At 44.8% G+C, this 14,133-nt stretch overlaps 1 long non-coding RNA gene across 1 annotated transcript in view; it reads right to left on the bottom strand.

Annotated features, from left to right (window-relative positions):
- Nucleotides 1-1,541: 1,541 nt before the first annotated feature.
- Nucleotides 1,542-14,133, bottom strand: part of LOC127203799 (uncharacterized) — a 42,175-nt gene continuing 29,583 nt past the window's right edge. Inside the window, exon 3 of the long non-coding RNA XR_007832384.1 lies at nucleotides 1,542-1,702. This is a non-coding gene — a long non-coding RNA (uncharacterized LOC127203799). The remainder of the gene's footprint in view (nucleotides 1,703-14,133) is intronic.

Raw genomic sequence — 14,133 nt, 5'->3', positions numbered from 1 at the left:
GTCTCATCCCATTCCCATGATGTCACGGGATGGAACTCGGGGCCTAATGCACAACAGACAAAGGCTCTGGCTTTTTTTTTTTTTTTTTCCTTATGAAAAAGGTCTTATGCTAAGTTACTCAGGCTGGCCTTGAACTCACGCTGTAGTCCAGAAAGGCATTTCTTCTGCCTCAGTCTGCCAAATATGGAAGTCCACCATGTTTTGAAGGCCAAACCACCAGCAACAACTCAGGAGTCACAGGCAGATCGGAAAAGACAGAGAATGTGTCTAACCCAGCCTGGGGCCATAGGGAGGAGGGCTTTCCTGAGGGTGGAGCATCTCTGAACTGAACTCAGAAGGCAAGGGGGCCAAGTCAGTAAGACAGAGTGGCACCGCGCAAGGCAGGCCACAGGACAAAGAAGTGTCAAGTCTGGAGAGGTGGGTCAAGCCGGCCAGGCAAAGCCCTGGAAAGCACAGCGAGGAATCCAGACTCTATCTTGGGGTCACCAGGAGCCATGGAAGGGATGGGGAGAGACTGAGACAGGTCCTTCTAACTTCAGGCCAGAGCCAGCAGCAGAGTCAACCATGGTGAAAGGGCTCCAGCACGGGACAGCAGAGCCGGGGAGGGAAGGGCACTGGACCACAGGGCAGGGAGAAGCGTCTAGAGCCTGAGATTGCCTGAGGTGGAGATGAGGGGGAGGGGGGGAGAGGGAGAGGGAGGGTGGGGGGGGCAGGAAGGTCAGCTTGGGCTATGGTGAGGATGCAGGTCCTAGACACCACCACAGAAAAAATTTCAAGAAGCTTCTGGAGATGGGCTGGCAGCTCAAGTGAGAAGCTGGAGCTGCTAACTGACGTGCCAAGGCCATGGGCATAGGAAGAGAGCAGCCGGGAAAAGGCTTTGTGCAGAACGGTGGGACCAGGCTGGCTTCCAGCGACTGCAGCAGGGAGAGCTGGAGGGAGAGGCAGACGCTACAGCAAGGCCCTCAGAGAGAAGGCACGGGTGATGGAGACACAGTAGTCTGTAGAACACTCTTAGAAGGTATGACAAGGCCATGGTGTTGGGTCCGCAGTGAAGGAAGGACACAGGGCCAGCGTGGGATTCCTGGGCTTCTCACGCTGGTCAAGCTACAAACACCAGCTGAGCTGGCGGTGGCGCTGCACGCCTTTAATCCCAGCACTCAGGAGGCAGAGGCAGGCGCATCTCCAAGTTCAAGGCCAGCCTGGATCTATAAAGTGAGTTCCAAGACAGCTGACTCGAAAAAGAAGAAGGTTAGGCACCCAGATTAGGTACCACCGAGTGATCTAAGGACATGTGGTGAGCCGTGGAGCAGCTCACGGGGATGCTAACGTTTGGCAGACAGAAAACCAGCTAGAAGCACAGAGCCTAAGGGGCTGGGCATGCAGAAACATCTGACCTCTCACTTCCCCAGAAAGGAAATGTCCCTTGACAAAGACCAACAGTAAGAAAGGGTAAAAGTCAGATCTCAGGGTGAACAGGCCTAAGACAGGCTCTGGCTCTAGGGTAAATGTGTCCCCAAATCCTGTCAGCAACACTGTGAGCTGTGGAACTCTGGTCTTGGGCCCTGAAACACACCTGCTACGGAGAAGTTGTTCAGGGGGGGTAAGGTCTGGTCAGGGGCCTCGGGCCGCTCCTTGTACCCAATGAAGGATCCGTCACTCTTCAGGAGGAAGTACCGAGGCCGCCAGGTCTTGATGTACTCACCTGAAACAAGGAGGAGGAGCAAAGGTCAGGCCAGGGCCAACAGTGTCCCAGCAGGCGGGCAGCCAGGGCGACAGCGACCACAGGGACACTACACTGGGAAGAAGGCAGGTGACAGTCTCTCCCAGGGCAGCTTTGGAGGTGGCACCTGCTGACGCAGGCTGGGGCACTGCGCTGGGCCCAAGTGACCCACAGACCACGCCTGGCAGGAAGGCACTGCAACACCGTCCCAGGGCACCACTGCCTTAGCACATATGGCAAAAGCAATCAATGTGTGCCAACATGGCCTGTTCTAAGGGATGCCTCGGCTTTCACACACTCACACCCCATAGGCTGATCTTCATCAACAGCAGCATGCAGGGAACAGATGTCAAAGCACTGTCCCACGCTCCAAGCACCTTTGACTCCTTCTGTTTCTCCTGGAATAGTCAAGTCCTCTGCTTATGGGCACACGCGTACACACACCCAACACCCTCCAAGGACCCATTCCTTAAAAGGTTGTAGAAAATTAAAATTACATAGAAGCCAGTCATGGTGGTCGCATGCCTTTAATCCCCACACTCGGAAGGCAGAGGCAGGCAGATATGAGTTTGAGGCCAGGCTGGTGTATAAACAGAGACAACCCAGAACAGCCAGGGCTACACAGAAGACAGCCTGCCTTGAAAAACAAACACGCAAACAAGTGAATGAATGACATGGAAAAGCATGTTACACACACACACACACACACACACACACACACACACACACACACACACTCTCTCCACAGGAACGCTATCTGTAACAGTCAAATAAGGGAAGTGGGCTGGGGAGATGGCTCCAGCCCTCATCTCTCACCTGTCACCTAACACCGGGAAGGATGGGAGGTGGAGACAGGAGGTGGCTGGGGTTTGCTGGTTGCTAGTCTCACCAAAACCCAGCAAGGCCCAGGTTCAGCAAGAGACCCTGCCTCAAAGGAGTAAGATGGTGAGGGACAGAGCAGAGGACACCTGATGACCTCTCTGCACACCTGCACACACAGGAGAAATAGGGCCGGCAAGATGGCTCAGCTGAGTGTGGTGTTCTGCCCCTGAAACGCACACAGTAAGGAAAGCCAACTACCACAGCTGTCCTCTGACCTACACACACACACACACACGCGCGCGCACACACACACCATACACACACACACCACACACACACACACCATACACACACACACCATACACACACATGCACACACACATACACACACACACACCATACACACACACACGCGCGCGCGCGCACACACACACCATACACACACACCACACACACACACACCACACACACACACACCATACACACACACACGCACACACACACCATACACACACACCATACACACACATGCACACACACCATACACACACACACACACCATACACACACACACCATACACACACACACCACACACACACACACCATACACACACACGCACACACACCATACACACACACACCATACACACACACACCATACACACACACGCACACACACACCATACACAGACACACCATACACACACATACACACACACACCATACACACACACACGCACACGCACACGCACACCATACACATGCACACACGCACACACACACCATACACACACACATACACACACACACGCACACACACACCATACACACACACATACACACACACGCACACACACACCATACACACACCACACACCATACACACACACACCATACACACACACGCACACACACCACACACACACACACACACGTTTTGCCTGCATGGATGTATCTTCCTGTGGAGTGGCAGACAGCTGTGAAATCTGTGCGGGTGCTGAGTGTTGCTCTGAGCAATCTGGGTTCCCACAGGAACAGACAATGCCCTCAGCCATGGTGCCAGCTTCCTCAGCCCAGTAAATGTTTGTTAAAAGTAGAAACAATGCAAATGTCCATCACAGACTTGCTGGGCCCACAGGATGGGCTACTATATGGTCAGAAAAAGAAACAGCAGACTGCTGCTCCAGTGCTCACTTCTGCCTGTGGCAAAGCAGCCAATCGCAAAGACCCACAACCTGAGGGCCACTCTGACTTGACTGCTTCAACTATGTGATGGTGTCAAAGCGGCAGCACTCTGTAATAAGTGCACGTCACATTTTCAATCTTGACCTTCTGCCACGCTGGTAGTGTGTAGCAGGATCCTCTTCCATGTAGGACTTTCAGTTAGCCCTGTAATCACGAAGAGCACACAACTGGAACCCTCCATTCCAATCGGCTACGCTATGATGCCCAGGGCAGCCAGGAGTGCCAGGTATGTTCACAATGTGATGCTTCCAACTTAGGACACATTTGCTTAATTGAGGATATGGATGGATATATATATATATATTCCATTTATATAAAACGTCCAGAAGAGCTAACTGTGTGAAGATGAAAAGTGGGTCAGAGGTTGTTTGGGGCTGGGAAGGAGAGGCGTCTGGAGGTGGGAGTGTGAGAGCCAATATGAGACAGGTTCTTTTTAGAGTAGTAACAACTGCCTAAAACTGAAATCCAGGTGTGAAAACTTATACTTGAAATCCCCGCACTTGAAAGGCTGAGGCAGGAAGATTGCTGCAAGTTCCAGGGCTATCCTGAGCTACAGAGTGAACTCCAGGGCAGCCTGGTCTAGAGTGAGACCATGTCTTAACCTAAACAGAGCAAATAGTCTAAAACTGACTGTAATGCTGGCTGTGCTGAGCAGGCAGAAGCAGGACAGCTTCAGGGATCTGAAGCCAGCCCACACAGCGCAGGGTCAGCGTGTTTCAGAAGAGGAAAACTGTAGGCTACGACCAAGTAAATACAAAGACAGTTGAGCGATCAGTGAAGCCTCCATCTCCGGTCATTTGCTAACTGTCAGACACAGAGGAAAGGGAGAGATGAGAGGCATCAACATTTGCTCTTCGGGCCTTTCAGGAAAGGCAGAGCTGCCCCCTTGGCCACAACTACGGGATACACAAGAAGGGCAGCAGTGCAGACATCAAAGGGATGGGCAGTGCTCACAAAGGCACAGCCCATAAAGGTTACCATGGCAAACCTGGAAGAGTCTACAGTGTCACCCAGCAGGCTGCTGGCACTGCTACAAACAAGCAAGCTCAAGGCAGGCCTGCTGCCAGGAGAATTAACGTGGGCACTGAGCATCCCATGCACTCTAAGAGCAGGCAGCTTCCTGAACCGGGTGCAAGAAAAGTATCAGAGAAAGGATGAGACGCCAAATAGAACGGTTCCTGGGCTCAATGGCATGCCAAACGCTCCCCACCCCATCCTGAAAAGATCGACAAACCGAAAGGAGCCAAGCTGACGGACTCCCTATGAATTCAGTTTATGAAATACAAAAATAAAAGGAAAACAACTCTAGACTGGAAAGAAAAGTAGTTAAGTTTATAAAAATAATAAGTCAGTGTAGTAAAACAGCTTAGTCGCCTTGACTAAGAAAAGGCATTTGACAGAGCGCAGCGCCCGTCACCACTGAGTATGCAGCCTGCTGGGGACAGATGACCAACACAGCAAAGGGCAAGGAGGGGACGCGCATGTTGCTGTCACTGTCACAGAGCAGAGACTGGAAGGGTCCCTGAGGCCAGGGATAGTATCAGCATGCCCATTTTCACCAACGCCAAGCAAACTTACTCTTCGGTCATGACAGAGGATGCTCTATTCCACAAAGCAGTTGAACCATCACTTCGGTCCAAGGCAAAGAAGCCAATCACTCTTTTTCTGACCAAAAAAGCAAGAGGTGTCCAAAGAAGTGGTAAAATTATCTTTATTTGCAGGAAACTAGATCCTACGTAGTGAAAAATCACAGAAGAATCCACGAAAGCTGGGCTGCAGCTCAGCTGGCACAGTGCTTGCCTAGCATGTGTGAACCCTGGGCTCCATCCTCAGCACCACAGCCCAGGCACGGGAAAGAGAAACAAGAAGGCCAGGGGGTCACTATCACCTTCAGCCACACAGCAAGTTCAAGGGTGGCCACGCATGTGGCACGTGGCTGTAGTCCCAGCTACCGCAGGGTAGGAGACTTGTGTGAGGCACGTGTTCCCGGACAGCCTAGGCAACACAGCAAGATTCAAACTACAACAATGGGAGAAAACAGGAGGATGACAAAAGGGGGACAGAAAGAAGGCTGGCAAGCAGGCAGACTGGCTGACTAGCTCAAGTACAGCTGTGTACACCTATACGCTCAGCTCAGCACTGAGGTGGCTGAGACAGGAGGATCGCCATGAGCTCAAGGCCAGTCTAACCAGTGTAGTGAGTTCTAGGCCAGATGGTGCCACTGAGCTTGAGAGGCTAAGGCAAGAAGACTACCATGCATTAAGGACTAACTAGGGCTATATAACTAGGGCTATATAACTAGGGCTATATGACTAGGGCTATATGACTAGGGCTATATAGCTAGGGCTATATAACTAGGGCTATATAACTAGGGCTCTATAACTAGGCTATATAACTAGGCTATAACTAGGGCTATATAACTAGGGCTATATAACTAGGGCTATATGACTAGGGCTATATGACTAGGGCTATATAACTAGGGCTATATAACTAGGGCTATATAACTAGGGCTATATAACTAGGGCTATATAACTAGGGCTATATAGCTAGGGCTATATAACTAGGGCTATATAACTAGGGCTATATAACTAGGGCTATATAACTAGGGCTATATAACTAGGGCTATATAGCTAGGGCTATATAACTAGGGCTATATAACTAGGGCTATATAACTAGGGCTATATAACTAGGGCTATATAACTAGGGCTATATAACTAGGGCTATATGACTAGGGCTATATAGCTAGGGCTATATAACTAGGGCTATATAACTAGGGCTATATAACTAGGGCTATATAACTAGGGCTATATGACTAGGGCTATATAACTAGGGCTATATAGCTAGGGCTATATAACTAGGGCTATATAACTAGGGCTATATGACTAGGGGCTATATGGACTAGGGCTATATGACTAGGGCTATATAACTAGGGCTATATGACTAGGGCTATATAACTAGGGCTATATGACTAGGGCTATATAACTAGGGCTATATAGCTAGGGCTATATAACTAGGGCTATATAACTAGGGCTATATGACTAGGGCTATATGACTAGGGCTATATGACTAGGGCTATATAACTAGGGCTATATGACTAGGGCTATATAACTAGGGCTATATGACTAGGGCTATAGCTAGGGCTATATAGCTAGGGCTATATAACTAGGGCTATAAACTAGGGCTATATGACTAGGGCTATATAACTAGGGCTATATAGCTAGGGCTATATAACTAGGGCTATTAACTAGGGCTATATGACTAGGGCTATATGACTAGGGCTATATGACTAGGGCTATATAACTAGGGCTATATGACGGGCTATATAACTAGGGCTATATGACTAGGGCTATATAGCTAGGGCTATATACTAGGGCTATATAACTAGGGCTATAAACTAGGGCTATATAACTAGGGCTATATGACTAGGGCTATATAACTAGGGCTATATAGCTAGGGCTATATAACTAGGGCTATAATAACTAGGGCTATATGACTAGGGCTATATGACTAGGGCTATATGACTAGGGCTATATAACTAGGGCTATATGACTAGGGCTATATAACTAGGGCTATATGACTAGGGCTATATAGCTAGGGCTATATGACTAGGGCTATATAACTAGGGCTATATAGCTAGGGCTATATAACTAGGGCTATATAACTAGGGCTATATAACTAGGGCTATATAACTAGGGCTATATGACTAGGGCTATATGACTAGGGCTATGACTAGGGCTATATAACTAGGGCTATATAACTAGGGCTATATAACTAGGGCTATATAACTAGGGCTATATGACTAGGGCTATATAACTAGGGCTATATGACTAGGGCTATATAGCTAGGGCTATATAACTAGGGCTATATAGCTAGGGCTATATAACTAGGGCTATATAACTAGGGCTATATAACTAACTAGGGCTATATAACTAGGGCTATATAACTAGGGCTATATAACTAGGGCTATATGACTAGGGCTATATAACTAGGGCTATATAACTAGGGCTATATAACGGGCTATAACTAGGGCTATATAACTAGGGCTATATAACTAGGGCTATATGACTAGGGCTATATAACTAGGGCTATATAACTAGGGCTATATAACTAGGGCTATATAACTAGGGCTATATAGCTAGGGCTATATGACTAGGGCTATATAGCTAGGGCTATATAACTAGGGCTATATGACTAGGGCTATATAGCTAGGGCTATATAACTAGGGCTATATGACTAGGGCTATATGACTAGGGCTATATAACTAGGGCTATATAACTAGGGCTATATGACTAGGGCTATATAACTAGGGCTATTAGCTAGGGCTATATGACTAGGGCTATATAGCTAGGGCTATATACTAGGGCTATATGACTAGGGCTATATAGCTAGGGCTATATAACTAGGGCTATATAGCTAGGGCTATAAACTAGGGCTATATAACTAGGGCTATATAACTAACTAGGGCTATATAACTAGGGCTATATAACTAGGGCTATATAGCTAGGGCTATATAACTAGGGCTATATAACTAGGGCTATATAACTAGGGCTATATAACTAGGGCTATAAAACTAGGGCTATATAACTAGGGCTATATAACTAGGGCTATATGACTAGGGCTATATGACTAGGGCTATTAACTAGGGCTATATAACTAGGGCTATATACTAGGGCTATATAACTAGGGCTATATAACTAGGGTATATAGCTAGGGCTATAACTAGGCTATATAACTAGGGCTATATAAACTAGGGCTATATAACTAGGGCTATATACTAGGGCTATATAGCTAGGGCTATATAACTAGGGCTATATAACTAGGGCTATATAACTAGGGCTATATAACTAGGGCTATATAACTAGGGCTATTATACTAGGGCTATATGACTAGGGCTATATAGCTAGGGCTATATAACTAGGGCTATATAACTAGGGCTATATAACTAGGGCTATATAACTAGGGCTATATGACTAGGGCTATATAACTAGGGCTATATAGCTAGGGCTATATAACTAGGGCTATATAACTAGGGCTATATGACTAGGGCTATATGACTAGGGCTATATGACTAGGGCTATATAACTAGGGCTATATGACTAGGGCTATATAACTAGGGCTATATGACTAGGGCTATATAACTAGGGCTATATAACTAGGGCTATATAACTAGGGCTATATAACTAGGGCTATATAACTAGGGCTATATGACTAGGGCTATATGACTAGGGCTAATAACTGGCTATATGACTAGGGCTATATAACTAGGGCTATATGACTAGGGCTATATAGCTAGGGCTATATAGCTAGGGCTATAACTAGGGCTATATAACTAGGGCTATATGACTAGGGCTATATAACTAGGGCTATATAGCTAGGGCTATATAACTAGGGCTATAACTAGGGCTATGACTAGGGCTATATGACTAGGGCTATTGACTAGGGCTATATAACTAGGGCTATATGACTAGGGCTATAACTAGGGCTATATGACTAGGGCTATATAGCTAGGGCTATATAACTAGGGCTATAACTAGGGCTATATAACTAGGGCTATATAACTAGGGCTATATGACTAGGGCTATATAACTAGGGCTATATAGCTAGGGCTATATAACTAGGGCTATATAACTAGGGCTATATGACTAGGGCTATATGACTAGGGCTATATGACTAGGGCTATATAACTAGGGCTATATGACTAGGGCTATAACTAGGGCTATATGACTAGGGCTATATAGCTAGGGCTATATGACTAGGGCTATATAACTAGGGCTATATAGCTAGGGCTATATAACTAGGGCTATATAACTAGGGCTATATAACTAGGGCTATATAACTAGGGCTATATGACTAGGGCTATATGACTAGGGCTATATGACTAGGGCTATATAACTAGGGCTATATAACTAGGGCTATATAACTAGGGCTATATAACTAGGGCTATATGACTAGGGCTATATAACTAGGGCTATATGACTAGGGCTATATAGCTAGGGCTATATAACTAGGGCTATAGCTAGGGCTATATAACTAGGGCTATATAACTAGGGCTATATAACTAACTAGGGCTATATAACTAGGGCTATATAACTAGGGCTATATAACTAGGGCTATATGACTAGGGCTATATAACTAGGGCTATATAACTAGGGCTATATAACTAGGGCTATATAACTAGGGCTATATAACTAGGGCTATATAACTAGGGCTATATGACTAGGGCTATATAACTAGGGCTATATAACTAGGGCTATATAGCTAGGGCTATATGACTAGGGCTATATAGCTAGGGCTATATAACTAGGGCTATATGACTAGGGCTATATAGCTAGGGCTATATAACTAGGGCTATATAGCTAGGGCTATATAACTAGGGCTATATAACTAGGGCTATATAACTAACTAGGGCTATATAACTAGGGCTATATAACTAGGGCTATATAACTAGGGCTATATGACTAGGGCTATATAACTAGGGCTATATAACTAGGGCTATATAACTAGGGCTATATAACTAGGGCTATATAACTAGGGCTATATAACTAGGGCTATATGACTAGGGCTATATAACTAGGGCTATATAACTAGGGCTATATAGCTAGGGCTATATGACTAGGGCTATATAGCTAGGGCTATATAACTAGGGCTATATGACTAGGGCTATATAACTAGGGCTATATAAGTAGGGCTATATGACTAGGGCTATATAACTAGGGCTATATAACTAGGGCTATATAACTAGGGCTATATAACTAGGGCTATATAACTAGGGCTATATAACTAGGGCTATATGACTAGGGCTATATAACTAGGGCTATATGACTAGGGCTATATAACTAGGGCTATATAGCTAGGGCTATATGACTAGGGCTATATGACTAGGGCTATATAACTAGGGCTATATGACTAGGGCTATATAACTAGGGCTATATAACTAGGGCTATATGACTAGGGCTATATAACTAGGGCTATATGACTAGGGCTATATAAACTAGGGCTATATAGCTAGGGCTATAACTAGGGCTATATGACTAGGGCTATATGACTAGGGCTATATGACTAGGGCTATATAACTAGGGCTATATAACTAGGGCTATATGACTAGGGCTATATGACTAGGGCTATATAACTAGGGCTATATAACTAGGGCTATATGACTAGGGCTATATGACTAGGGCTATATAACTAGGGCTATATAACTAGGGCTATATGACTAGGGCTATATAACTAGGGCTATATAACTAGGGCTATATAACTAGGGCTATATGACTAGGGCTATATACTAGGGCTATATAAACTAGGGCTATATAACTAGGGCTATATGACTAGGGCTATATAACTAGGGCTATATGACTAGGGCTATATAACTAGGGCTATATAGCTAGGGCTATATGACTAGGGCTATATGACTAGGGCTATATGACTAGGGCTATATGACTAGGGCTATAACTAGGGCTATATAATAGGGCTATATAGCTAGGGCTATATAACTAGGGCTATATAACTCGGCTATATGACTAGGGCTATATAACTAGGGCTATTACTAGGGCTATATGACTAGGGCTATATAGGGCTATATAACTAGGGCTATATGACTAGGGCTATATGACTAGGGCTATATAACTAGGGCTATATAACTAGGGCTATATGACTAGGGCTATATAACTAGGGCTATATAACTAGGGCTATATAACTAGGGCTATATGACTAGGGCTATATAACTAGGGCTATATGACTAGGGCTATATAACTAGGGCTATATAGCTAGGGCTATATGACTAGGGCTATATGACTGGCTATAGACTAGGGCTATATGACTAGGGCTATATAACTAGGGCTATATAACTAGGGCTATAGACTAGGGCTATATAACTAGGGCTATATAACTAGGGGCTATATGACTAGGGCTATATGACTAGGGCTATATAACTAGGGCTATATAACTAGGGCTATATGACTAGGGCTATATGACTCGGGCTATATAGCTAGGGCTATATAACTAGGGCTATATGGACTAGGGCTATATAACTAGGGCTATTAACTAGGGCTATATGACTAGGGCTATATGACTAGGGCTATATAGCTAGGGCTATATAACTAGGGCTATATGACTAGGGCTATATAACTAGGGCTATATAACTAGGGCTATATGACTAGGGCTATATAACTAGGGCTATATAACTAGGGCTATATGACTAGGGCTATATAACTAGGGCTATATAACTAGGGCTATATGACTAGGGCTATATGACTAGGGCTATATAGCTAGGGCTATATAACTAGGGCTATATGACTAGGGCTATATGACTAGGGCTATATGACTAGGGCTATATAACTAGGGCTATATGACTAGGGCTATATGACTAGGGCTATATGACTAGGGCTATATAACTAGGGCTATATGACTAGGGCTATATGACTAGGGCTATAACTAGGGCTATATAACTAGGGCTATATGACTAGGGCTATATGACTAGGGCTATATGACTAGGGCTATATAACTAGGGCTATATACTAGGGCTATCTAACTAGGGCTATATGACTAGGGCTATATACTAGGGCTATATAACTAGGGCTATATGACTAGGGCTATAGACTAGGGCTATATAGCTAGGGCTATATAACTAGGGCTATATAATAGGGCTATATGACAGGGCTATATAACTAGGGCTATATGACTAGGGCTATATAACTAGGGCTATATAGCTAGGGCTATAGCTAGGGCTATCTAACTAGGGCTATATAACTAGGGCTATATGACTAGGGCTATATGACTAGGGCTATATGACTAGGGCTATATAACTAGGGCTATATGACTAGGGCTATAGAACTAGGGCTATATGACTAGGGCTATATGACTGGGCTATATAACTAGGGCTATATAACTAGGGCTATATAACTAGGGCTATATAACTAGGGCTATATGACTAGGGCTATATAACTAGGGCTATATGACTAGGGCTATATAACTAGGGCTATATGACTAGGGCTATATAACTAGGGCTATATGACTAGGGCTATATGACTAGGGCTATATAACTAGGGCTATATAACTAGGGCTATATAACTAGGGCTATAACTAGGGCTATGACTAGGGCTATATAACTAGGGCTATATGACTAGGGCTATATAACTAGGGCTATATAACTAGGGCTATATGACTAGGGCTATATAAACTAGGGCTATATAACTAGGGCTATATGACTAGGGCTATATGACTAGGGCTATATGACTAGGGCTATAAACTAGGGCTATATGACTAGGGCTATATGACTAGGGCTATATAACTAGGGCTATGACTAGGGCTATATAACTAGGGCTATATGACTAGGGATATAACTAGGGCTATATGACTAGGGCTATATGACTAGGGCTATAACTAGGGCTATGACTAGGGCTATATGACTAGGGCTATATAACTAGGGCTATATGACTAGGGCTATATAACTAGGGCTATATGACTAGGGCTATATGACTAGGGCTATATGACTAGGGCTATATGACTAGGGCTATAACTAGGGCTATATGACTAGGGCTATATGACTAGGGCTATATAACTAGGGCTATATAACTAGGGCTATATAACTAGGGCTATATAAACTAGGGCTATATGACTAGGGCTATATAGCTAGGGCTATATAACTAGGGCTATATAACTAGGGCTATTAACTAGGGCTATATGACTAGGGCTATATAACTAGGGCTATTAACTAGGGCTATATAGCTAGGGCTATATAACTAGGGCTATATGACTAGGGCTATATAACTAGGGCTATATAACTAGGGCTATATAGCTAGGGCTATATAACTAGGGTATATGACTGGGCTATATGACTAGGGCTATATAACTAGGGCTATATAGCTAGGGCTATAACTAGGGCTATATGACTAGGGCTATATGACTAGGGCTATAAACTAGGGCTATAAACTAGGGCTATATAACTAGGGCTATATAGCTAGGGCTATATAACTAGGGCTATATAGCTAGGGCTATATAACTAGGGCTATATGACTAGGGCTATATAGCTAGGGCTATATGACTAGGGCTATATAGCTAGGGCTATATGACTAGGGCTATATAACTAGGGCTATATAGCTAGGGCTATATAACTAGGGCTATATAACTAGGGCTATATAGCTAGGGCTATATGACTAGGGCTATATAACTAGGGCTATATAGCTAGGGCTATATAACTAGGGCTATATAACTAGGGCTATATAACTAGGGCTATATGACTAGGGCTATATAACTAGGGCTATATAACTAGGGCTATATAGCTAGGACTATATAACTAGGGCTATATGACTAGGGCTATATGACTAGGGCTATATGACTAGGGCTATAT

Source organism: Acomys russatus, chromosome 19 (assembly GCF_903995435.1).
Source record: "Acomys russatus chromosome 19, mAcoRus1.1, whole genome shotgun sequence".
NCBI classification, from domain to species: domain Eukaryota; kingdom Metazoa; phylum Chordata; class Mammalia; order Rodentia; family Muridae; genus Acomys; species Acomys russatus.
Note: the sequence above shows the minus strand (reverse complement) of the source record. Positions and strands in the feature narration are given on the sequence as shown.